This window comes from Cnephaeus nilssonii (assembly GCF_951640355.1).
Source record: "Cnephaeus nilssonii genome assembly, chromosome: 9".
Lineage (NCBI taxonomy): Eukaryota > Metazoa > Chordata > Mammalia > Chiroptera > Vespertilionidae > Cnephaeus > Cnephaeus nilssonii.
The window spans coordinates 81647141-81671019 of record NC_137080.1 but is presented as its reverse complement, the minus strand read 5'-3'; the positions used below and the strand labels follow the sequence as shown (position 1 = coordinate 81671019).

Below are 23879 nucleotides of genomic sequence, written 5' to 3'. Positions count from 1 at the left end.
AAAAATTCTTAAATGAGACGGTACAAATTCTCAGGGCAGCAGGAATTCAGAGAAAGGTTTCAGAGGAGACAGCAAGGTCAGCTCTTATCACATAGCTTATAAAAGTCCAGGCAGGTCGCTGGGAAAATTGCCACTGGAACTCTATGCTGCTTGGGCTGCGTGCAGAATGACTGTATCTTTATGTATATAAATATGTCAGAAAAAATTTTGTAGTGTAACTCTTTTTTTTTTTTTAAATATATTTTATTGATTTTTTACAGAGAGGAAGAGAGAGGAATAGAGAGCCAGAAACATCCATGATAGAGAAACATCGATCAGCTGCCTCTTGCACAACCCCTACTGGGGATGTGCCCGCAACCAAGGTACATGCCCTTGACTGGAATCGAACCTGGGACCCTTCAGTCCGCAGGCTGACGCTCTATCCACTGAGCCAAACCAGTTTCGGCATAGTATAACTCTTTAAATTATAATTTTGGTTGATTGTGTTTTATCTTATGTCAGTATTATTTGTAATTTTATATATAATTATACATGATTTCAAAAATAAGGTAAATAAAAATTTGAGTTGCCTCTTTACTGATAACCACTTGTTAGCAGATCTTTTCCATATGTATTTCTATGTTTGAATACATGCACATATACACAATACACACACATACATATAAATATATATATATACATATATATATATATATATATATACACACACACACACACATATAGTTTAAATTCTTATTTACAAAACTTCATACTATAATTCCACTTACATTTTAATTGTATAATACATGGTAGATATCTTCATATGAGTACAAAGCACTATACTATGTCTTTTTATTTTACAACTGGAGGCCTGGTGCACGGATTTGTGCACCAGTGGGGTCCCTCGTCATGGCTTGCAGGGATTGGGCCAAAACCAGCAGTCCAACACCACCTACTGCTCCTGCCTGACAGGAGCACTCATCCTGGCCCCGCTGTGCCTGCTGTGGGCTCGCGCAAGTCAGTCCCAATCTGGAGAGGCTTGCGCCGCCGCAGCGGTGCTCAACAGCCGTGAACCCTACATCTGGCACCCATTGGTCAGCTGAGCGGCACTCCTACTGTGGGAGTGCACTGACCACCAGGGGGCAGCTCCTGCATTGAGAGCATCTGCCCCTAGTGGTCAGTGCCCGACATAGCAACCGGTCGACTGGTCATTCAGTCGTTTAGGCTTTTATATATATAGATGGCACTTAGTTGTTCTTCCTGTAAAGTTTGTTTACTAACTGAATAATAATGCCGCTGACATTTGAAGGCTTCTTACATCCCAAGTGTTCTGCACAGTTTCTGGCATGTTATCTTATTCAATCATGATCAAAACAGTCTGTGGGGGAGGTTTAATTATCCCCATTCTACTGATGAGGACATTGAGACAAGGAGAGTTGAATTACTTTGTCCTAATCAACCAGCGGGGCTTGAACCCAGAATGTCTCAGTCCCTGCTTTAACCACAGCAGACCAACTCTGTGTAGCCTCAATTCCTGCTCAGTCGAAACCTACAATATTCTAAGTTAATAAATACAACAATTCATTTAATGATGCTAAGGTTTTCAGGAACTTCTTGGACTGAGAATACGACTTAAGAGTTAGAAATTGTTCCCCAGAGAGATGAGACTCTGTCTCATTGTTTTCGCCCTGATATATATTAGAGCAACATGTTAAAAAGCTGCAGAGTACTGTGTCTGAATCCAGGAAAATAGCTACTGAGTTTCCCAAGTAAGCAAGAGAAGTTGAACTAAAGTCAGGCTGTCTGCTGGCCAGCTCCCACCACCACCCTCTGTATACTGTCACAACTTGGTTTTCCACCAGATAACATCATCCACAGAAAGTATTTACAGGGTCATGAGCAGAGGACTTTAGAAAATTCCATCCCTGATGCTTACAGCCTATAACTGAATAAGGGGAGTGTCATTCATCCCATTTGGAAAATCACTGAGGATGAAAACAAGAAAAAAGGAAGACAAAGTGAGTACATAAGGAGTTCAGCAGCGAGTTTTAGGAACATCTCACGACCCAAAGTTTAGCTTACCCACGGAGACTTAGTATTCACCACATCTTCCCTGTCAACAACCTCAGGAAGAACTAGAGACAGCCAGTTGCTGGCAGGGCTCCCCCAAATCCTCCAGCAGGACTGGGGTGCTCAGCCCTCCCCGTGTTTCCTCCCAGACCAGCTCCACGGCCATCACCTTTGGTCCTCAGAGTGCAGCAGGGGACACTTAAGGCCAAGTGAAAGGACACACTAGAGTTCCTAATCTGACCTCACCCACACTACAAATGCTCTTGGGGGAACTTTGGACTTACTGATTCCTGAGGCCCACCCCAGACCTACTGGCTTAGACCTGCAGAAGGCAGGCCCGGCCGTCTGCATTTTAGCTTTCTAGGAATTTTGGCACAGCTAGTCCTAAGATAAGAGTGTTTAGAAACTGCTGCAATGGAACAACAAGTACTAATTGTTGGGAGTTTTTCATTACCCTGTCACATGTGCTATCTAATCTCATCCTCTGAATGATCTAATGATTAGCTGAGTCATTCATTCATTCATTCATTCATTCGTTTATTTCATTTATTAAATTTTAAGAGTGCCTGTGTGTCAGTCACTATGTTTGGGATAAAAATAGTGTTTTTTTTCTGCTTAGACTATTTCATTATATTTTTAAACTTTTATTTTTTAATTACAGTTGACACACAGCATTATATTAGTTTCAAGTGTACAACATAGTGGTTAGATATTTATGTAACTTATGAAGTGATCACCCCAATAAGTCTAGTATCACCCTGACACCATCCATAGTTCTTACAATATTACTGACTACCTTCCCAATGCTGTACTTTACATTCCCATGATTATTTCATAGCTGTCAATGTGTACTTCTTAATCCCTTCACCTTTTTCACCCATCCCCTCTTCCTTCCTCCCATCAGGCAATCATCAGTTTGTTTTCTTTATGAGTTTGTTTCTGTTCTGTTTGTTCATTTATTTTGTTTATTGGATTTCACATATGCCTTATTCCCTGACCTGCAAAGCGGGGCTGAGGATGATAGTAACATTTACCCAGAGGTAAATGATAAATATATGTAAAACAGTGTTTTTGCAGGTAGCTACATGTAAACATTAGCACACACATTTTGCATTCCTAGCATGCCCATCGCCTCTAGGTAGGTAGTTGCTCAATAAATGTTAACAAATGAAAGACAAGACATTGAGATAGGAACAGAAAGACTTAGTCATTGCTGACTGAAGTCACTTGTTGGTCATCATATACTTTGTCCTTAGGTGGTTCTGTTGAAAAGATCTTATGGGTTTCACTGAGGCTGTTAAGCAAAGTATCAGCACTATAATTAGCATTTTCCCTACATTCCCTAGGAACTTTGTGTTCACTGCCCTTCTTCCTCTCTTCAGGATGTTAGTGCCCTGATAATGCCTGGACACCCCTTCTGGTTTACCACCATGGCCTGCCTCGCCAAAACTTACCAAACATTCCCCATTGCCAGCTCCTTACACTTGGCTGCCAAGAGGTACTGGTATACTTAGGAGCCTTTCCTTAGTAAGTTCCAAATAACCGCCCTTTCTTTTAACCGAGGTCTCCTGGAGGCATCAAAGCTCAGGAAATTTACTCTAAAGACACAAATCACATGCTGTTGGAGAGAAGTATTTTGAAGAAAAGAAGACTTTTCATGTCCTTCGGATCAGATCCCAGGAGCAGAATCCACTCTGGTACCCAGCACCGTGTGGCTGCCAAGCTCCAGCAAGAGCGAGTGAGGCTTTGCTCTGTCCTAAATGAAGAGCTTGAATGATTCAGAGTATGGTTTGTGAGGTAACTTCTGTGTTTGAGGGAGGAGCTAGGTAATAGACAATACTTAAGGTGGGTGGAGAGGGAAGGGGGGAACCTCGGAGCAAATAGTTTTGTTCTTGGAATGCCACCTGTGCGCATGACAGCAAGCAAAAATGGGACAACTATTCTTTCCTGAAAAAGTTTTCTTTAACTCTGGGGAACCAGAAGCCAGTCCTCTCTCAGGAGGTTTGAGTGAAAGGGGCAGTGCTAGATAAGAAGTCCTTTTGAAACTAAATTACTGATGCTATGGCAAAAGGCTGAAGAAGACAAAAGACAATTTTGATATCAGTCTTTTGAGAATATTTTGAGCATTTTCTCAATCAGTTTTACGTTTTCTAAAATCCTGAATGAGAACTCCTGGGACCAGGAAGAGGACTTGATGAAGCATGCTTCTGGAAGAAATGATGGGGAACTCAAGAGGTTAAAATGTTTAGCTTTCGTTATACAGTGAATAAGCTTGGCGATTTAATGCACGTAGAAGGCTGTTGTTCCAGGAACAGAAATGTATGACTGGACCTGCCCTGATTCCAGGACACTCGCAAGCAATTCGACCTTTGTGCACCAGGTGATCAAGACGCTATCTGAGCCACTGAGCTCCAGGGAGAGAACGTCAGCCACCCAGGACGCAGATAAAGGATCACCAGGCGGCAGATGAAGAGAAATCAAATTGCTGGACTGCAGCTTTTATCTAATGAACCTTTCCCCTAAATTACAAACCCCTTACCTAATTTCTCCTGAATCCCAAATGCCCTTTACCTACACTTTTCTTGTCCTTATAAAAAAAGGTAGACTCAAGATGAGATGGAAGAGGGTACTTAACCATGGTCTTTTAGGGTAAATAACCTGTGGTCTATTCAGCTCGCCAGCCATCTGAATAAAGGGCCCATAAAGAATCAATCCTCATCTCTACTCATTGGTTCTGGTAGTGACAGGCAGTAGGAATGCGACCTTTCAGGTTTCAGAACCAAAAATGCTCCTGATTGACAAGTCACGGGCATCTGAGAGGAGACCCAGGGATTGGTTTCCCAGTTGATCTTGGTTTAGTTGTGCTTTAGTATTAGCAGAAACTTTTAAAGATAAGCAAAAAAGTATTTTGACTGTAACTTAGACTTTCTGAATACAAATTTGATTACTGTTTAGGTAAGCTGTTGGAGAATATCATGGAGAGGACAGGACCTCCTCCCTGTTGACCCTCAGGCTCGACCCAGGCTCCTTTCCACCTCCTCTCTCCTGGGAACGTGCATTCTGCTTGCCTTCCTCATGTTAGAAGCTGTCCAAGGACACAGCCTTAAGATAGTAATGTGTTGTTGAAACCATCTGGACAGTACACATGCCTAAACCCAGCTAAGGCCATTAGTGGTTTGTGGTTATTAGGATTTCAAGAAACTTTAAGGTTCCTGTGGGCGGGTGCTGAAATCTACTCATCTTGTGGCTGCTGAAGGAAAGCCACATAGGTAAGTTCCCTTGCTTATTAAACTGCCACTTACCCGCCTAGAGTGGTCTGCGTCTCTCTGCGGGCTCTCCCTGCCTTCTGTAATGTATGGGGCCTGGTTTCGTATTCATATTACGTTTTCTAAAATCCTCAGAAGTTCCTGAGGTTGCAAACTAACAGAAATTTTAAAAGGTGATATGAGGATGTCAGGTGGGTACTCAACTTCAGGGTGATCACTTTGTAAGTTATATAAATGTTAGTAAGTTATACAAATGTTATATACCTGAAACTAATATACTATTGTATGTCAACTGTAGGTGAAAATAAAAATAAAATAATCAATCAATAAAAAATAAATAACAGGTGATATGAGGCATAAATTACTTTTTTATTGACCACCTACTATGTGCCAGCACTGTCTGGCTAGGTACTTGATGTAATCTCTGGACCTCCCAACAAGGAATAGAGTTGGGCCGGTAGTATTACCTTCATTTTTCAGTTAAAAAGGCTTTGATAACTTGGCTGACTCCTGTGATTGACAGGATTCAGAGGCTTGATCCACAAACCCAGCCCTCCGAGGTCAATGAGAAAAGACTATCAGTTAGCATGCTCTCATTTTTATTTAAATATATACATTTATACACAAACTAGAGGCCCGGTGCACGAAATTCGTGCACGGGGGGCGGGGGGGGGGCGGTGTGTCCCTCAGCCCAGCCTGCACCCTCTCCAATCTGGGACTCCTTGAGGGATGTCCAACTGCCCGTTTAGGCCCAATCCCAGTAGGCTCCTAACTGCTCGCCTGCCTGCCTTCCTGATTGCCCCTAACTGCTTCTGCCTGCCAGCCTGATCACCCCCTAACCACTCCCCTGCCAGCCTTATTGATGCCTAACTGCTCCTCTGCCAGCCTGAGTGTCCTTCACTGCCCTCCCCTGCAGGCCTGGTCACCCCTAACTGCCCTCCCCTGCAGGCCTGGTCACCCTTAACTGCCCTCCCCTGCAGGCCTGGTCACCCCTAACTGCCCTCCCCTGCAGGCCTGGTCCCCCCCAACTACCCTCCCCTGCAGGCCTGGTCCCCCCCAACTGCTCTCCCCTGCAGGCTTGAGTCCCCCCCAACTGCCCTTCCCTGCAGGCTTGGTCACCCCCAACTTCCCTCCTCTGCTGGCCTGGCCACCCCTAACTGCCCTCTCCTGCAGGCTTGATTGCCCCCAACTGCCCCCCCCCCCCTTGCAGGCCTGGTCCCTCCCAACTGCCCTCCCCTGCTGGCCATCTTGTGGCAGCCATCTTGTGTCCACATGGGGGCAGCCATCTTTGACCACATGGGGGCAGCCATCTGTGTGTTGGAGTGACGGTCAATTTGCATATTACTCTTTTATTAGATAGGATAGGGGGGAAATCTAGATGGATGTTAAGCCAGAATGTTCTCAGTGGTTATTATTTGAGTGGTAGAATTAATGGTGATTTTATTTTATTTTTTTTAACATGTACTTTAAAATTTTTCAACAATGTACATGAATTACTTGAGTAGGTAAAAAGGCAAAGAAACAAAACCCTAGTTCATTTCTTTGGCAATTAAACCCAAACAAATGGCTTCCTGTCAGAAACAAGTCAGACCTTCAGATATTTTAGGTCCAATTCAGAGACAATATTGGATTTTGGGCTTTGCTTTGGAGCAACAATTTTAGGAGAGAGGTATGCTTAGTTTCACTTTGAAAGTTTGGGGTAGGTATTTTTCCTTTAAAAAATATTGGTTTGTAGTTATTATGATTTCAAATTAGTACTCATGAGCTAGGCATCGTGCTTAGCTTTTAAGGGAGTCCCAGTGTGTGTGATGTGGTTTGTATAGGTGTGTGTGTATTCTGGGGGGGGAGGGGTGGCGTGGGAGGGGTCAGGAGGAGGAGGTGTAGGATGACAAATAAAATAGAAATAACACACTTCAAAGAGTGCCTGGTTTTGTGGTTCAGATGAAAATGGACATAACCTATTCTACTTCTGGTTAAACTGTGTGACATTCATTTAATCCCCTCATTTTACATACAAGGAAACTGAGGCCCAGAGAGGGGAAGCTACTTGCCTGAAACCACACAACAAAGTAGTGGCCAAGCTGGGATCAAAACAGCTTGTTCCCTGGTCACCAGTCATCAGGTTTGCAACAGCAGTGAGTCCTACCCTTTACTGAGGGCATCTGGGCTCTTTTGTCAAGATCTGGACAATTAATATGGAAGCTGCCAAGGGCAATGGGCAGGGCCTGGGTTTGCAATCAGAAGGCTTAACTCTGGCCCAGTCACTGCACGTGGGAGACATGAATCTCCCAATGAATGAAAGGGGATTAACAATTCCTATCCCACAGGGTTGATGAAGTGAGGGGAAATGCCAGCATGGAGCCAAACACACCAACTCTCAATGAATGTCCCTTTTCCTGCTTCATCAGGAACAAGCTTAGCCATTGGGAACAAAATATACTAAGCTCCAGAGACTACATTCTGAGAGAGGAAAGAGCCCAGCGATCTGCAGGCCCGGGCTCCATCAGGTTGCTCTCCCTCTGCACCACTGACATTGGGACCAAGTAACACTTTATTGCGGGAGCTGTTTGGTGCAGTAAGAATGTTTAGCAGCATCCCTGGCCTCTCCCCACCAGATGCCAGTAGCAGCACACCCTCTCAGTTTTGACAAATAAAAATGTCTCCAGACATTTCCAAGTGTTCCCTGGTGGTGTGGGTGATAAAATTGCCACCAGTTGAGAACCACTTGGCTACATGAAAGGCAAGCAGGCACAGGAAGGGGTCTACCTTACCTGGGAAATGGGACAAAACCACACACCGAGAAACAAACAGGGTGGAAAATCATCTACTTTAAGAGAAATAACTGAAATTCTAAGTCCTCTTGCTAAACAGGTAGGTTGAACTAACAGTATACATAGTGTTGGTTTTGGTTTACAATGATATGTAAATTCCTTATTTATGTATTCAACTTGTGACTTACCATATTTTTCCGTGTATAAGATGCTATTTTTTTCTAAAATCATTACACTGAAAATTGAGGGGCATCTTATACATAGAAGTCAGCCCAGGAGGGAGCCCCCCTGTATGTAGCTGCCCATACCTTGTCAAACAGGCTTCCTCCAGTCACAAGTCTTACTGTTACTGACATCAGCTGATGCCATAATTGGAGGTGGAGGTAGAGAGTGCACAGATGCAACAGGGACTGGAGCATTCTGAGCCCATAAAGATGTCAAAAAATAAAAAGATAAATACTGGTAAGTGATGTCTTACTCTGCAAAATTCAAACTGAATGTAATCAGCTATGCAAAAGAGCATGGAAATAGAGCTGCAGAGAGACAATTTGGACCTCCTCCCACTGAGTGTATGATCAGACAGTGGAGAAAACAGGAAGAACAACTCCTTAAGATGCCAAAAAAGAAGAAGCCTTAAGAGGAAAACCAGCAAAATGTTTAAAATATTGATTTCTTAATTTTGGGTTGGAAAAGTAGGGGGCATCTTATACATGGGGACGTCTTATACACCAAAAATATAGTACACACATCACCATACACTTGCCTTGCATATTATTCTCCAACTAGAGGCCCGGTACACGACATTCGTGCACTGGAGGCTGGGGGGAGAGGGAATTCCCTCAGCCCGGCCTGTGTCCTTTCCCAGTCCAGGAGCCTTCAGTGGGACATCCTTAGTGCTGCCGCGGAGGCAGGCCACTGCACTCACCCCAAATGCCAGTCTGGCTTGTGGATGAGCGGCGTTCCCCCTACTAGGGGGCAGCTTCTGCATTGAGGGTCTGCCCCCTGGTAGTCAGTGCTCATCATAGCAACCGGTTGTTCCACTGTTCAGTCGACTTGCATAATACCCTTTTATTATATAGGATTATTCTAGTTGGGGATCTTCCACCCTGATGCCCTTGCTTGTTTCATAGCCAGGAGCATGTGCCCCTTCCCACAATGATCATAGCACTGTTTGTTCCGCTCTTAGGGTGCTTCCTTTTTTCTTTTTTTTAATATATATTTTTATCGATTTCAGAGGAAGGAAGAGAGAGAGAAACATCAGCAATGAGAGAGAATCATTGATTGGCTGCCTCCTGCATGCCCCCTACTGGGGATCTAGCCCACAACCCGGGCATATGCCCTTAAGCGGAATAAACCCCAGGACCCTTCAGTTCACAGGCTGATACTCTATCCACTGAGCCAATCCGGTTAGGGCAGAGTGTTTATTTTTTTGCACAGTACATTCTACCACAACAGCTTATGCACCAGTCCATCCACTAACCTGTCTGTCCATCCATTCAAGCATTTACTAAGCAGCATCCATGTACCAAGTATTGAGTGCTAAATATACTGCTGGCTTCTACAATAAGCACACTGAACCCCATGTAGGGAAACAGTGAAGCACGGGCTCCAAAGCTTTGGGAAAAGTTCAATCTCGATGAAGTTACTTAGAATACTTCAATTAGAAAAATCTGCAAATGAATTAGTCTAATCAATATATGCATGAGTTTTATGTTGGCCTAGTGTTGTCTTTACCTTGAATTACATACAGAGGATGAGTATCCTGTAGTATTTGTGGTACTTGTACCTTCTACAGGTTTTAATTCTGCTTTGGCTAAGTGCTGAGGAAGCATGGAGAGAGCCATCAGTTTTTTAAATGCAACTTGGAGTTTGAGATGTTTGGGTAGATGTGACTTCAATGTGGGTACAAAGGAGGATGGTGAGTTCTGGGGTGGGCACTGCTGGAAGGTATGGAAAGCCTTCCTAGAAGAGGTCACACTGGAGATGAATCACAAGAGGAGGAGCCTTAGCTGACCAGCTTGGCTTGATGGGAAGAAGAAGGAAGACATTTCACAGAAGGGACCCTGAGGGATGCCAGTGAGGTAAGAGCAGGAGCCAGAACACAAAGGCCCTTACACGCAGCACATCTGAGTGTGGACCCCTGTCCCACAGGTCCTTTTCCCACTGCGCCCAGCACTGAGGGCCTTTCCCTCACCAGGGGGACAAGGAGCGTCTGCAGGAATGACTTTAGCACTGCAGAAGGGAGTCTTTGCGTGTCCTTCGTCCAATGACAAGTGTATGTGTGTGCATGTGTATGGTGGGAGGTAAGTAGCGGGGTCCGGAGCCTCAACCTGCTCACTGCACCAGGTGTGCCCACAGTCTCAGATCAGCTCAACTCGTGCCCTCGTGATGTCGTGGCAGCCCCTTCTTTACACTTTAGCTCACCCCTCTCCCCGTCACGTTAAAGTCTTCTTTCCTCCACCTGGTTTTCCTATTCCTTACAATTGAAGATCTGAAAACATCCTTCTCAGAGGAAAACAGAGAACATCTTCTCTTTGCCTTCGGTTCAATTTCGAAGCACAGGTTACCCCTCCTCCTTATACCCAGCTCTTGTTCCCAGGCTTCAGCCCCATCCTTCCAGAGTCAAGGGCAACAGTCAAGGGCAACATCAGCTTCCCCCAGTGCCTCCTCAGCACCCATAGACCATGCTCACTCCACATCATTACTTGGCATTTAATTCATGTCACTTTTAAACATTTCAAGTATTTTCTTGTCCATTTTCTTTCCCCAAATAGATTGAAACTGCTCCTGAAAAATGTCCAATATCTTTCATCTTTTTAGATTTCTCACAGTTCTATGATGTGCCTAGCCTTAATAATACCTTCCTCTGGTTCCAATCAGAAAAATCTACAAATGAATTAGCCTAATCAATATATGCATGAATTTTATGTTGGCCTAGTGTTGTCTTTATCTTGAATTACATATAGAGGATGAGTATACTGTAGTATTTGTAGCACTTCTCTAGCTTTATTTCTTATATATGCTGTTTTCTTATTTTGTGTGGTTTTATTATAAGTAACACTTTGGGGGAACATGAGTAAACATTCCCCCTGCTACTAAAATGAATATAGTGCCTCTTGCTTTTATGAACAAAGAACTACTATGTATGGCCACAAGTCCCCATCCTCCCTGGACACTGGAGTCTTTCATCTTCTGATGGTCATTGAGATCTGAGAGAATGACCACAAGGGATTCTGACTCTGAATACAGAGGAATAATTCATAAAAAGTCTTAACTCTCAAAGCAATCTTTCCACAGAAAATGAGCTAGCTAGAAATGCATTCATATTTGAAAACCAGGACCCTGAAAAATCTAATATTTATTTTGGTCATTTAGAACTGATGATTCCAAGGTGACAATACTAAAACTCTTAATACACAGCCTTCATTATCATAACCTATGAAAACCCATTATCCCCACCACCAGCCAATACGAAATTTTCTAGCTGGTCACACAGAGCAATAACTGGTAATCCCAAATCCAGAACACAGAACTTACCCATTTTTTTTAGATTTTTTCAATTAGAGTTTACATTTGATATTATTTTGTATTAGTTTCAGGTGTACAGAATAGTGGTTAGACAATCATATACTTCACAAAGTGGTTAATCTGTTCTTTAACAATGCAAAATTTACCAAAGCAAATTCAGCAATTCTAGTGGAAGTATAAATGAATTCACTGATTTTTTGGAAGGCAATTTGGGAACCCTTCGATTGCTCATGTCCTTTGACTTTTACATAACGTTTCTGAGATCAGCACACAAAAACATCTTATACACATGGTAGTGAAACCCTAAAAATGTAATGCACTATGGTATTTATCCCAACTCTATTTATAGAGCCAACACACACACATACACACATGGAAACCGTTCAGATGTTAAACAATAAGAGAATATCATCAATGATTTTATTGTTATTAATGTGATAATTACAAAACAATTCTTTATGACTTAGGAAATAAAGAATTGTTTACAATGCATTTTTATTTGGAAAAAGATACAAAATTGCCATGCAAAAATTCACACTAAAAAGACTATTAATATAATAAGAGTGATGGAATTATGGGTGTTTTTCTATTATGTTTTGTATATTTTAGAGTATAATGTATTGCTTTACTAATAAGAAATCATTTTAAGAGGATGTTTAAGGAGGATTTGTATGACCATGAAAAGTGTTTATGTTTAATATTTACTAAAATGCTGTGTAAAGATTTAAGAGAATTATCCGTGATCCCAGATACATAAAAGAAAAGTGAAGAGGAGGAGACAAAAAGAATAAGAAGAAACAAAACAAATAAATAACAAATATTTACAAAGTTTATCTTCTTTAGAGAGTTTTGGGTAGTTAGAAACTAAAGGTAATTTTTATCCTCCCCTCTACTTTTCTCTTTTCCACAATATTAAATCAATGAGAATATCTATTTTTTTAAAAATCGATAATGATTTAAATACTAAAGGTGGAAAATAATTGTCTTTAATTTTGGCTCCTTGTCCACTAGATAAAATACCATCCTGGAAGATCAAGAAGACCTTTAAATGAGAGGTCAGAGAACATGTCCTATTTCAACCAATTTAGAAGTAGATATCTTTTTGCCTTTCATCTGTGGACTTTGTATCTACCACTGAAACCACGGTTTCCTATGTGCTCTTCAATTCTCAGCTGAGATCTCCATATACACTACCATGATCTCTGCAAATACTGTTTTCCCCCATTTGTCTGTCACTGTTAAATTCTCATCAGGCATCATGTCCCTTTGGAAATAAAAGATAAACCAAAACAGTATGTAAAATGTCCATTCTCAAACCAGAAAGTCTGTCAAGAGCTAATGAATAAGTCCATGCAAAACCCACTTCTGACAACAGATTAGGGTATGGGCCTTTAGTCTTCTATTACAGGTGAAGAGAAAGAAAACGCTCTTTCACAAGTATCGGTGATCTCTTTGTCAAATTCTTTCTGATTAACTTTTGGAATGGGAGGATATGACAGGCGGAATACTGAGACTATTCCCCCCCACCACCACCCAAAAAGAGAGTCCACACCCTAATCTCCAGTATCTGTGAATATGTTATGTTACATGGCAAAGGGAAATTAAGGTCACAGATGGAATTAGGGTTGCTAATTAGTTGAATTTAGAGAGATTATCCTGAATATCCAGGGCCCAATATAATCACAAAGGCCCTTAAAAGTGGAAGAGAGAGGCAGAAGAGGAAGTCAGAGTGATCAGATGAGAGAAAACTCAACCCACTATTGGTGGCTTTGAGGATGGAAGAGTGGGACCCTAAGCCAAAGCATATGAGTGGCCTTTCTGGAGAAGGTGAGGAGTCAGGCTCTCCTCTAGAGCCTCCGGAAAGGAATGCAGCTGTTGGAAAACACCTAAATTTTAGCCCATTGAGGCCATTTTAGACGTCTGACTAACAGAACTGTAAGATAAATTTGTGTTGCCTTAAGTCAATAAATTTGTGATCAACTGTTATAGTTGCAATAGAAAATGAATACAGAGCATAGAAAGTTACAGAATGAGATCAGAGAGCCAATAACAGACCAATTTACTTTCGACTAAAGCCAATGAAAGGGATTTCTTAAATCTCACAATTGAGCCCATACCAAACTGAATAATTAACAAGATAAAATCTTCTGCTTTGGATGTTTCACAATAGGATGAAGGCAGGAGACTGTCAATCTTGCAGCCCTGATCTCTAAGCAATTTATTACTACTTTTCTATAGTAGTATCTTTTGTTGTTATTTAACGTGTTACATTACATGTCTGTTGTTTACAAATTCAAAAATTACAGAAAGGTGTAACTCTGAAAGTCCAAATTTCTGTAACTTTACACCCATTCCCTCCCCTGATCAGACACAGTTTCGTATTATGGAAACTCCTGCTCCTAATGAGATGTAAAGGCCCTCATACATTTTTCCATAACAATATTTTTAATATATTTTATTGATTTTCTACAGATAGGAAGGGAGAGGGATAGAGAGTTAGAAACATCGATGAGAGAGAAACATCGATCAGCTGCTTTCTGCACACCTCCCACTGGGGATGTGCCCGCAACCAAGGTACATGCCCTTGACCGGAATCGAACCTGGGACCTTTCAGTCCGCAGGCCGACGCTCTATCCACTGAGCCAAACCCGTTCAGTCTATAACAATATTTTTAAAGCAACTTATACTCTTGCTTGATAAGGAAACAATATTTCACTCTGAAACAGGCCCAAGGCAGCTAGAACATCATCCTATAGCAGTGATGCTCAACTGGAGCAGTTTTGCTTTCCAAAGGTACTTGGCAAAGGCTGGAGACATTTTTGATTGTCATAACTGGGAGTGGGTGCTACTGTAAGGTGACCAGATAGTCTCGCTTTTGGCGGGACAGTCCCGATTTAACAATTTGTCCCGCGTCCCACAGCGTTTTAAAAAAGTCCCTATTTTTGGAAAGAATCTGGTTTTGTCCCGCCAAAAGCGGGACGATCTGGTCACCTTATCTACTGGCATCTGATGGGGACTGGCCAGAGATGCTGCTAACCATCCTACAATGCATAGGACAGCCCCCCACGTAAGTGTCAATAATGTTGAGACTAAGAAACCCTGGTCTAAGGGATGCCAGTGAAACAAACTATTTATTTCATTCTGAAACAGGCTACAGGGAGGCAGATGCCTGACCCATACAAGGAAGAACTTTTTATTAGTCAGGCCATTTGCGATGTATACCTCACAATGCAGAGAGTTCTCTGTCATGAAAAGAATTCAAACACTGCTAACTGGTCCCCTGCCAGGTGCTGAAAAAGTGATGGGTGCATGGGTGTGGCTGGACTCTGAGGTTCCAACGTTATCTAAGAAATATGATTCCTTTTAAAAGCATTGACAAAAATTCCCTTACTTCACACTTGTTCATATTGAAAGTAGGAAAGAGAAAAAACCTACTCTACTAATATTATTTTTCTCTACCATTTGAGCTATGGAATAAAACTTAGTCTGGATGTTATCTCAGATGTAAAACATCTAAGTGCCTTCTGCAAAAGGATCTAACGCCGCTTATCTTGGGAAGTAGACACAACTCTTGTGAAATCATTTCACAACCTAAGAAACGCCATAAAGGTCAAGAAAGCAAAATAAGCAGTTCCCCATTGCGGTAATAAAACGGCCGTTTACAAGTACAAGTACCTCACGCTGCAACTCAAATAAAATGGATTGATTCTACTTACATTTTTTAAATGGGGACTTGTCTGCATCCAGTTTGCAAATGCCCAGATGTCTGGCGCCCAATCCAGCATAAAAGCTGCAGACACTAAGCGTTTTCTAAGATCGCTGGGCAGTTTGATGCTATGCTGGAAGCCTCCTGGGACATCCCACAGCAGGAAAAGCATTTCTTATGGAAGTGTTGGGGCTTTAGGGACTTTAATAATAAAACTAAAAATAAAAAACGGAGTCAAGGGAACAATAACCCAACAATAACTAGACTGTTGAGGGCACAAGGCAGCAAGTCACATGAGGAGATGTTGAAGGAACCAGGGATGTTTACTTGGGGGAAACCCAGAGATTACATGACAGCTGTAAACTTATGGAGGAGGACTTGCTCTCCTGGGATCCAGATTGTAGAACTTGGTCAGAAGGAGCCTTGCAACAACTACCGTATTCTCTTTATTAGAGGAGCAGCTTAAGCACAGGTCTGGGGACTACCAGCAAAGATCCTGAGAAGGGGTTCCTGCACTGAATGAGGGTGAAAGTGGAACCGATAGACTAGAGAACCATGAACCTGAGGGTTAAGATCAGAAGACTAGGAGGGCCAGGCAGGCAACGTAGATGAGTTAAACAGGACCCGTGTAACAGAAAAATCAGCGGTGGGGACTGTGGCAAATGGGACCATCGAAAGGGGAGTCACACCACTCTTCAGTAGAAATGAGAGCTCCATGTCGCCAGGTCTCCTAGTTTATTTTTCAAGAAAAGCTGGAAGACTACATCCATATGTGCAACCTACTGATTTATAAAGGATAGCAGCCACTTCAGCACGTCATTTCAAAACATATCACTCAAACAGAACAGATGAGTGGCCTCCAAGCAGAACACGAACCTCTTCCTTAAAAATGCCCCAACCATCCTCACCCCTAAGAGATCAGGATGGTAATTACCACAGGAGGAACTCCTACAGATCCCAGAATTACTCTCACGTTTTTTGTCTGCAATTTGAATCACCAGACTGGCCACTTCGAACTGAAATTCAGAACCACTGACCAATAAATAATGAACGGGTCCTGGCGAGTGAAGATAACGAGAGACAATTAAGTCCCTAAAAGCCGAATCTTCCCCTGCACACCATGTAATTGAGGAAGGGCTTCCATTTTCTTGTAAACAGAAACATCTCATTCTAGTGAATTGCATGTCAGAATGAGGCAGGAAAGAGAAACAGGGTTGCCTCATGGTGCCAGTAGGTGTCCTGTTGCTGATGTCATCCCTACCCTAGCTGGTAAACAACATTGAAACTCTTCCCTGGCCCTCTTAGTGGTCAACTAGGGAACGTTCAAGCCTCCTTTGAGAGAGAATGCCTCACTAAGGGAAACAATCCTGTTCAAGTCTGGCTCACAGCCCTCTCCAGAAATCCCGCTGGCATGTGTAGATTTTCAATTATCAAAAGACCTTTGCCCAACAGATATCTGTGCACAGCAGTATTCGGGACAAAGGCAAAGCTGCTAACTCTTTCCTGAATTTTTTCCAATTCCCTGCTTCAAATACTCTATTTTGAATTTTACCCAATCATTTTCAACTTCTAAAAGTGGGCTGGCTATCAGTTTAACATTAATATTACAGCATTCTATGATGGTGTTTTGTTGGTTTTTTTTTCCTATTGATTTTTAGAGAGAGGAAAGGAGAAGAGAGAAACATCAATGTGAGAGCATAATATCCATCGGCTGCTTCCTGCACGACCCTACCTGGGGATCGAGCCCTCAACCTCAGTATCCAAAGGTCAACCCTTTGGTGCACAGGACCATGCCCAACCTCCTGAGCCGCACAAGCCAGGGCTATGATGATGTGTGCTGTAGGTAGCTCTTAGGTAAGGGTCCCCAACACTCGAAACAGAGCAGAACATTTTTTTGTGTATAATAAGTTACATTATTTGGAAAGAATAAGAAATTTTAAAACAAATTTATTATAAAATTTTTGAAAATTATGCACAGGGAATTCAAAGTAACACAATATTAGCAAATAATGATAGTATTAAACTCTTACATTACCCTTAAGAGCATATTCACTAGTGTATTTGTTTTCACAAAATATAGCAATGTCACCCCCATTGGGTAGATGGGAAATTTGAGAAACATTAACTTCCTACTCTACCTCTAAAAATAGCTTCTGCCCACCTACTGCTTCCACCCTCCACTAGATTGCTACTAATAAAAACCCAGAGCTGGTCTCCTTTCTCCCTATTAACCATTTTCACATAGCACCCAGAGTTACCTATCTTGTAACACCTCTGCTTCTGGCTTCTTCCTTCTTGTAAAGCCCAGAGGGGTTACCTCAGCCTGGGAGGCTCTGCAGGACCTGGCCCCTGCCCCTCACCCTCACTCCTTCCTTCTGGTTCTCCTTCTCCCTTCTCACTCTAGCCACACTGCCTTCCTTCCAACTGCGCCTGGAACACACCAAGCTTGTTCCCAGGACTGTGCACTTGTGGTTCCATCCACAGAAACTGTCTACCCGTCTTCTGGGGACTCATCTAAAGGCCATCTCTCAGAAAAGCCTCTCCTCAAAACCCAATCCAAGAAGCCCGGCCCTCCTCTCTCTCTCTCTCTCTCTCTCTCTCTCTCTCTCTCTCTCTCTCTCTCTCACACACACACACACACACACACACACACACCATGATATCTACCACAGCACTGTTTCTTTTTCTTCAAAGCTTGCAGTACTATCAGACTTTACCTGCTCATCCTTCGATTCTAGAATGTGAACTCCATGAGAACAGAGCCCTACCTGCCTTAATCACACTGCTCTATAGTTAGTGCCTGCCACATGGTGCTCAATAAATATTTCTTGAAGTCTGTGAGGGAATGAACAAAGTTTTCACTAGGAATCAACTAGCCCACTTAATTCAATCAGCATCTATTCTTATACTAGTAAGTACACTTTTCTTTCTCCCCCACTGTTAAGTTTATTTTTTAAGAGAAACTATAAGCATATACTATATATATATTAGACTGTTTCTATTAGTGTGCTGTATCTGTAAAATGGTCCAAGTGACAGTGAGGGTACATAACAGGTGCTGGCTTCACAGAGAAAGGCAGTCAGAATCCCCTGTCCATCTCCTGAAACCACAAAGCTTCCACGGAATTCCAGAACAATATGACTTTGGAGCTCAATGTTCCCCCTTCGACGTCCCGTCACTCAATACTTTCTCTTCAGTGCTTCACTTTTATGGGATTTTCTCAGTACCTCAAGAGGTCAGTTTGACAATTTTCATGGGTGTTAAAGAAAAAAAATCAGGCTTGCCCTGGCCAGTGTGGCTCAGTTGTTTGGGCATCATCCCGTGCACTGAAGGGTTGTAAGTTCCATTCCAGGTCAGGGCACATGCCGAGGTTTCTGGCTTGATCCCCAGAGTGGCAGGTGGGGAGGGCATGTGGGAGGCAGCCCCATCAATGTTACCCTCTCATATCAATGTCTCTCTCTCTCTCTCTCTCTCTCTCTCTCTCTCTCTCTCTCTCTTCCTCTCTAAAAATCAATGAAGAATCTTAAAAAAAAAAATCAGGCTTAAGATGATCCAAGGTATAAATAACCTAATGATCACCTTCCTTTCCAGGAAATATCCATTTTCTGGGGTGTCAGGGAAAGGAATATAGATGCCTAAACTCCAGCTGACTTTCCCAGGGGTCCCACTCCAGTTGCTCAGATACCTAATCAGCACTTTCCTTAATGCTCTTGTGGTGAGAGCCTCAATGAGGATGGAAATTGTATCGTCCCCAAATCTAACCTTGTGAGGGCAGAGACATAAAGTGGAGAGGAAATGAGGAACCAGCTGCCCAGGCTTCTGCTTTTTTTTTTTTTTTTTTTGAAGGGGGGACAGTTGGGGTGCTAGGCAAGCCCTCTCACACCTCAGAAGGGATTTCTCAATAGTCAAATGAATGGCTGAGCCAGAGTCACACCCCTCCCTACTCTGCTCCTCCCTCACTCTCTGTAGCTCTGCAGACACGGGCAGCCCTGGTGCTAGTCTGTGGTGATTGTCTGTGGTGACAGACTGTGCTGTCAGCCTAAGGAGGAAGGGCCCATTTCAATGAAGAGCACCATCATGCTGTCCCCAGCAGCCAGGCCTGCACAACTGTCTGGGGAAGAGAGAGAACCCTCCGTGCCCAGAGGCAGTGAGTGGAAGTCAGCAGGCTGGAAAATGCCACGTGGGTGGGCTCTCTCACCCGGGCCACCAGGACGCCCTCTGTGAGGCCATCTGTCCGCGTCCTGGCAGCTCACCAGAAGGCCATCTCCTTCTTAGGGATCAAGCCAATACTCAATGCCCTGATCCCCGAGTTCCATGTGAGCCTGAGATTTGGAACTGAGTCTTTGGGGATTGTCAAAAACTTTAGACACATTTTCCTGCTCTTATTCACAAACCAGTGTCCCAGCTCGGCAGTCTCATTTGGGTCAAAGGCAATCTGTGCAAGACTGATTTGTTAATGCAACTCCCTCCCAAACCTGAACCTGTGTGTCCGTCAAAGGTGGCAAGCTCCCCTCCTGAGCCCCCACACCTCTCCCTCCTCCTCCCGCATCACCTCTGCAGCAACCCCGAAAAGCACAGGTCTGACGGAAAGCCCGATCTTCTCGTTTCTGGAGATAGAATCTTCTAGTTAGAAGCTCCAGGGAATGATGGGGAAGAGCATATTCGCCGCTTCCAGGTTTTGTTTGACTTTTAAAAATTAATCCCCTCCGGCCCAGGGTAGATAGAGCAGAGCATCCCTGATCTCACGGGGCCCGCAGGGGGGCGCTCTGGGGCGTGAGGAGTGAAGGAGCCCGGCAGGGGCGGCGCGGCTTTGTTTTTGTAATTCTGGTCCCAAACAGCTCCTCCGAACTGGGTTGATGCAGAAGCAATACTCCCAAAGGGAGGGTTTTGTTTGCTTGTTTTGTCCCCGGGAGAGACCTATTGATAATCAGGCTGCCAGTTCCCTGGGCCTGGTTCTCCCCATCGGCCCCGAATTCTTCGGGTTTCTTCCTGGGGAAAAGGTGCGGGAGACAGGGTTCGAATTCCGTCCCGCCGACCGCAAACATCCCAGCGCAGTCCCCGAGGGCGAGGGCGGCGGGACCGCGAGCCCAGCGCCCGCCGTGCGGCGGGCTCCAATCCAGCTCAGCCTCCCCCCGAAGCTCATAGGCGCTCCCAGTTCTCCGCCTCCCGCGCGGCGCCGGTCCAGCCCGAGCCCCGCGGGCCCCGCACCTCTCCCCCGGCTCCCGGCTCTCCCCGGGGGATCCCGCCTTACCCGACGCGGTGGCGAGTTGCTCCCACGAACCCGGGACCCTGGGCGCGCTCCGCGGCGCTCGCGTGCGACCCGAGCGCGTCTTTCGCGGCGGCGGCAGCTGCCAGCACCGCGGGCCTCTGCCAGCAGCTGTCACGTTGGCTGCGGGGCGGCCAGGCAACTCGGGCGTGCGGCGGGGCGTGCGGCGGACGAGTGGGCAGCCCACGGGCTTGGCCCTGAGTCCGTCCCGTGCTGTTTTATGGCCCCAACTTCTCCTCCCCCGGCTGCAGGAGGAGGGGCGGGGGAGGAGCGTGTGGCCACCAGCCTCCCAGGAGCAGAGGCGGTTTGGGATGCGAGGGTGCTCAGGAGCACCCAGCACCCTCCCCAGGGCCCGGGATCCCGCGACCTGGACCCGCGGATTAATGTAAGGCGCCCGGGGGTGGACCCAGACAGCGCCGGGGATGGGTTGCTGTGCCCCCCAGCTTCTGTTCTCAGACTTCGTTCTGATTCAGATCAGATCTGTTCCCTGTTTGGTTCGCCCCACATCCATCCATCCAACCTTGCTTGTCTCACTAGATTCCCTCCGCTTGCATCTGTAATCTGGTATGCCCTGCGCATTCCGCATTTCGGTACATTGTAGGGTGGACACCACATCAGAAACTGGGTAGACTCTGCTGCGGATTGGAAAGCCTGCCACGGGGGTGGTTTCATTTCTCCGAGGGAGTGCAATGCAAGGCGATCAGAAAGAGCGCTTATGGCTTAGGGGGGAAATGGTGTAAGAGGGGCCATCTCATAGCTCTGTTTATCCCAATTATTTGTAGTTTAAGCTGAAATCCCCTTCCCCATTTTCCAATGCCTTCTTCTCAATCCACTTTCTAATAAAAGCATATTTATTAAAAGTTTCCGTTGGAGACTCAGGGAACATAGTTTGAAATTTATGTCTGGTGTTATTAAAGTTTGCATTTCTTAAAGAGTGATTTTTGGGTGGGTGGTGGAACTGTAAATGAAATTTATTTTATTTTTATTCTGAGGACTCATGGATTATAGCTCCTTTCTCTCCCACCTATGAGTGCTTTGACCTTGGGCAAATTTTTTATCCTTTCTGCTTCTCAGTTTCCTCCTCACTATCAGGGAGATAATCAAAGTCCATCAGTCAGAGTCACCTTGTGGGAATAAAATTCAAATGCAGGTGAAATACTTAGGGTGAGCATAGTTCATGGACAACATTGAACACTTATCTAATAGTAATACCTATAAAGAATCAGTGACATGTGAACCTAATGCATGAAAAATGAAATAAAATTACATTAGCCGAATGACATTTTCCTGTACTGCCTGAGAGAACCTCCTGTGTGACCATCTGCCCCCAGAATGTTAACCTGAAAGGGTACCCACGAGATCTCTAAGACCCTCCTCCCTTTGGCCTTAAGTTGAGATGCAGCATGAGACTGCATCACACTGAAAAAGATGATGGGATTTGAAAGCAGGTCTTGAAGGCAAGTATGAAGTATTTTATTTACCTCTCTCAATGCCAGCTCTATGCCTCTTCCATCATCATCAGATCATATTCCCTGAGGCTGTCAGAGTGGTTGGCATTTAGAAAGTTACTGCCTGGAGAAAATACTCAGTGTAGGGTTGCCAGATTGAGCAAATAAAACGGCAGGACAGCCGGTTAAATTTGAATTTTAGATAAACAACAAAAAGGTTTTAGTGTAAGTATGTTTCATGCAGAATTTGGAACACACTTGTACTAAATATTTGTTGTTTATCTGAAATTCAAATTTAATTAGGCATTCTGTGTTTTATTTGGCTATGCTGGTCCAGTGAAATGAATAAAGAGTGGGCCCCACATCCAAAAGGAAGACAAGTTGACACAGACCTGCTGATTATAAGGTAGGTCTGATGTGGGTTTTGTTTTAGTGCTGTTCAGTGAAGAAAAGAAATAATGTACTTGTGTTTGTAAGTTGATTCTTTGCTGAGCTATTTCTTATCTTTTAATTCTCACTCCCATTTCCCACCAACTTAGCAGCGCTTACTTACCCTTTAATATGAGCAAAAATGATGCCTCACCCCTTCAATCAAGATATTGGATTAAATCATGTGCTCAATAGTGTTTCCAAATAGTTTTTATTAAAGGCCAACTGAATGTCAGGTGCCATTTCAAGGATGAATAAGACACAGCCTGTGCCGTGAAGGATAATAAAATAACAACATAGAGTGCTCCTCCATGTAAGTAAATGCAGAGGACTGTGGGAGTTCAGAGAGGGAGTTACTGATTGTCCTTGGAAGCGGTGGGAGTCAGAGCTGCCATTACCCTCGCTGCACAAGATCAAATGGCTCCAATCCAGATGAGCGAGCAGAGGAGGCAAGTTCCAGAATGACAGCTGTGCCTAGGCCTGGAGACGAACCCATCCTGATTGGAGTGGTTAAGCTGGAGGGGAAATGGGATTTGATAAACCTGTAAGTATGATTGGGAACCTAGAGACTATTAAAAGTGACAGGATACAAAAATAAATAAATAAATGAATAAAATACAAATTTAAATTAACTAATTTTAAAATTTTAAAAATTAAGTTAAAACTAGAAACTGCAAGGGGGGAAATATTGTGGGAAAGGTAAGTGTGATGAAACCTAAAATAGATTCTTTTAAATGTTTATTTTCCTTTTTATTAAAAATATTAGGGTGATACTAGTTAACAAAATAATACAGATTTCAGGTGCATAATTCTACAATACACCATCTGCACACGGTATTGTGTGTTCACCACCTGAAATCGTCTCTGCCCATCACCATTTATCCCCCCTTATACCTTCCTCCGCATCCCACACCCCCAGCAATCACCACAGTTGTCCATGTCCATGAGTTCTTTCTCTTGCTTTTCTTTTGTGTTCAATTCCTCCACCGCCATCACCACGCCCCACCACCAACAGCTGCCAGCCTGATCTCTGTCTATGAGCCTGTCTCTATTTTGATTGTTAGTTCATTTTGTTCATTAGATTTTATATTTGAGTGAAATCATATGGTATTTGTCTTTTTCTGACTGGCTTATTTCACTTAGCATAATGCTCTCCAGGTCTATGCATGCTGTTGCAAAGGGTAAGATTTCTTTCTTTTTTACGGTCCAATAGTATTCCACTGTGTAAATGTACCACAGCTTTTTTTATCCACTCATCTGCTGATGGGCACTTAGGCTGCTTCCAAATCTTGGCTATTATAAATATTAGGTGTACCGGTTCATAATGAAGATTTTTTTTCAATAGATGGTATTACACGTATGTTGATATATATGCAGTTTGATATGTATGCTATTTTGTTGTATTGACAGCAAGCT

General features: G+C 43.8%; 1 protein-coding gene across 2 annotated transcripts in view; it reads right to left on the bottom strand.

The window, feature by feature from the left end:
• PLA2G7 (phospholipase A2 group VII) overlaps positions 1 to 20712 on the bottom strand; it is a 42096-nt gene extending 21384 nt beyond the window's left edge. The window contains exon 1 of one of the 2 annotated variants that reach the window (XM_079779740.1): positions 20572 to 20712. The gene's annotated coding sequence lies outside the window, so the exon portion shown is untranslated. The remainder of the gene's footprint in view (positions 1 to 20571) is intronic. The other variant, XM_079779741.1, reaches the window with a different exon arrangement.
• Between the last annotated feature and the right edge of the window lie 3167 nt (positions 20713 to 23879).